Below are 3,433 nucleotides of genomic sequence, written 5' to 3'. Positions count from 1 at the left end.
TAATGCACAATTTCCACTTAACAGAGATGTAGGGACAAATTTTACAGAGAACAGGAGCAGATGAGGACTGCAATTGGAGTACTGTAAAAACAACATCCAGGTTACCATCATGTCACGTCTATATTTGTTCTGCTTGCAAGAGGTGGTCTGGAAATCTTTACAGCAGGAAAATTATGCTCCTTTTCCCTGCACTTAAACTAATAATTAAATTTCCGCTACCAGTGAATGAAATTTGAATTCAGTAAAGATCAGTTCATTCAATTGCAACCAGACAAAACTGGCTACCATCTGGCAACCTCAATGTCAGCATTTGCTAACTCCTATGAAGAGTGTATTAAACTAATATATCCTGTTTATATTTTTGGACATAGATAATCAGAAACGTGGAAACAATTCATTCCTGAAAAAAGAAAAATTCTGAAGTTGGAGGTGGAAATTGAAGGTAAGTTAAGCCTGAAAGTGAAGTATAAAATTCCCACTGAAGTTTATTCAGTCAACTTGAGGTGAAAGCAAACAAGGGCGTCAATGAAGGTTAGCTCTTTGAGACAGAAAAGTCTTAAAGTGTACATGCTGACTCCAGGCTGCAGGGATGGATGTGTTGGAGATGTAGAGATTACTCTGACAGCTACTGAGTTTACAGGGGATTATGAGATTTTCTGCCCAAACATGCAACAGTGTCAGAGATGGAGTGTTGGACAAAATCCAGAGCACTGATGGGGAACTGTTTTGAATCACACTGGTATTGTGAAGCAAGTCAAGATGGCAGCTCGCGTACCTTTCTGCCCCACGTTAGAAGTAGGACCCTCCCAGGGCATTTTATATTCAAGACAGCACAAAAACTGCCACTGAATGCAGGCTGCAATCCCAATTTGTTTCATATAAGAACATGGACAAAACAAAGTAAACGTTTCTAGTGTAGCACTGTAAATTACCAGTAGATGGCATAATAATTCCACACTACAATAAATTGAAAACAAAAAAATCAGTGCTGAAGGAAACATGCTGCATATTTTTGTTAATTCTGCGTTTAATCATAATAAAAGCTCCTTCTGAAGGAGAGAGCTCAGTAAATTAGTTACTTATCCGTGGCCTTGCACAGTATCTTTATGCTGAAGTCTTCCATCTATCTTCAGTTTGTGTATTCTCATAGATCTGCTTGCTTGGATGGGCATTTTGAGTTCTTCTCACCTCTAACTTATTAAAAAAAAAAAAAAGGATATAGGTAAGAGTATTCTGATGTACATCTCATTACTTATTTATTTTTTGTATCAGCCAGGTCTGTGTCTTTGCTTCCACTAAATGTTTGTGAACCAGCATTGCTCATCTGGTGCACTGAGTGTTACCTGTATACCTATATTGGGAGACTCACTCAGACACTAGAGTAAGATCAGAGACAGATGGCTAAAGCTGCTCCCAGCTTGTTTGTTGAAAGTCAACACCTCTGCTTATCTCTGCCTGAATCACACACAAAACAGACTGTGGGCCGGTGCTGTCTGTCGTGCAGTGTATTAAAGTAAACCAGTATCAATAACGGGATCGTGTTCATTTTCAAAAGCAAATATTTAAATAGTAGCCAAGGTACTATCAACTTGATATAAAGAGAAGTTTTCAGAGCAATTGTGCTGAAATGTTCAAAGGTAAATTAAATGCTAACAGAGAACTATAAGCAAAAAATATAAATAGCATTTTTTTTAGCATTCTGACTGTAAAAAGGATTCAGCACAAAAATAAGTTCTGCTACATTTTTTGTAAATTTCCTTTACTTTCAGAAGAAGAAAAACCTTTCTTGCTACTTAAGAGTATTCACCAGTATCCCAGATCATATGATTCTCTGTAAACATCTATGATGCTCATGGATTTGGATGTTGCATTCAGAGGGATTTAATGGGTCTTCTCTGCTTTTTCAGTTTCTACATGAAGCCAAAGTGACAAGAATCTGGAGATACTGATTTTAGTGTTAATAGTGTGATGGCATTATGTTAGTCTAGACCTCCTTTGTTCAACCCATTAGGGACTGTCAGCTCTCATCTATCTGGCTGACAGTTCTGTAGCATTAGTGACAGCTGGTGGAAGTAATTCAGACAAAACTGGGATTTTGCTTGTGAGCAAGGTAGAACTTTTAAGAAACTTGCCAGTTTCTATGTAGCTGTTACTCAGAGAGTGAATCTATCAATGAAGACACAGCTATAAAACACAGAGGTCATCCCTGATTGCACTTTAAGGAGGCTGATGGAATTTTTTGGTTGTTTCAGTTGAACTGAAACTGTTGGTTGGCAGTTTTATCTGTCATCTGGGCTCCACTTGACATCAAGCTGCAAACACAACTTTCCTAATAGTGAAATACCTTCCAGAAAAAAATCAGGTAGCATGTCACAGATGATATGCTAAGAAAATGATTAGTTAGTTATATTTTGTACCTGGAGATTTTTATTTCTTGGTTTCCATTTGTTCTACTTTTGTTGTGGTATTTGTTCTTTTTACCTAGAAGGCAAACACTCACAGCATGATAATCAAAACTCAAATAGCATTGTGCAATCCACTCAAATGATTGCGACGAGGTTTATAATCTCTAACATAATCATGCCTAATAATTATATAATGTTTTCAACGTGTTCAGCAATTAACTTTGACATCAGTGAGGTAAAAAGGAAGCAAGTGTAGCCACAATATGACAATTACTATGTATGATGTAACAGGACATGCTGTGTAAAGGGAAAATAGGGTGAGGGATGATAGTACTGCCCTCTCGGTTTCTTCTATAACTCAGCCTGCCTACTAAGTGACAGCTTTTCATACTACTGTAAAGAAGTTCTAGTTATTCATCAAACTGCAGTGCTATAAATCATTGGTTAAAAGAATATACTTTAGGCCATGATTTAATGACCAATTTTAATTTTTTTCTTTTGTAAGCTTTTTCTGTGACTTCTTTCCTGGAAAAACTCAGTACTCTTTGCATGATGACTATTAAGATTTAACTTAAAACTGTCTTAATTATAAATGGATCCATTTGTTACCAAGGGAAATACATTACTTCTTACACATTTATGTTCTTCAGGTTTGCATTTGTCTCCTTCCACGTTTTAAGTAGCAAATTATCCTTTGTTGCTTTGTTGTTACTCACAAATCGAAAATAAAGGATCCCTCCTGCCCTTCCAACACCCTCTCCATTTCTCATCTTGGAACAAGCGAATTGTTGAAAAACTGTGTACGGGGACAGATTATCCAGGTTGTAAGTTAACGGTGTCGCTTCTTTTAGAGGCCAAGAGCACCAGCTGTAAGATCTGAGAGACCTCTCTGCCAGCCAGCCCTGGAGCACCTGCATCGCCTCCAGTGACGGACAGGGGCCCTTGCGGGTGCTGTGCCGTGTTCTTTTTACCTAGAAGGCAAACACTCACAGCATGATAATCAGACACCGCCCCCCGCCGCTCGGGCC

Source organism: Athene cunicularia, assembly GCF_003259725.1.
Source record: "Athene cunicularia isolate RWA chromosome 5 unlocalized genomic scaffold, athCun1 chr5_part1, whole genome shotgun sequence".
Classification (NCBI taxonomy): domain Eukaryota; kingdom Metazoa; phylum Chordata; class Aves; order Strigiformes; family Strigidae; genus Athene; species Athene cunicularia.
Note: the sequence above shows the minus strand (reverse complement) of the source record.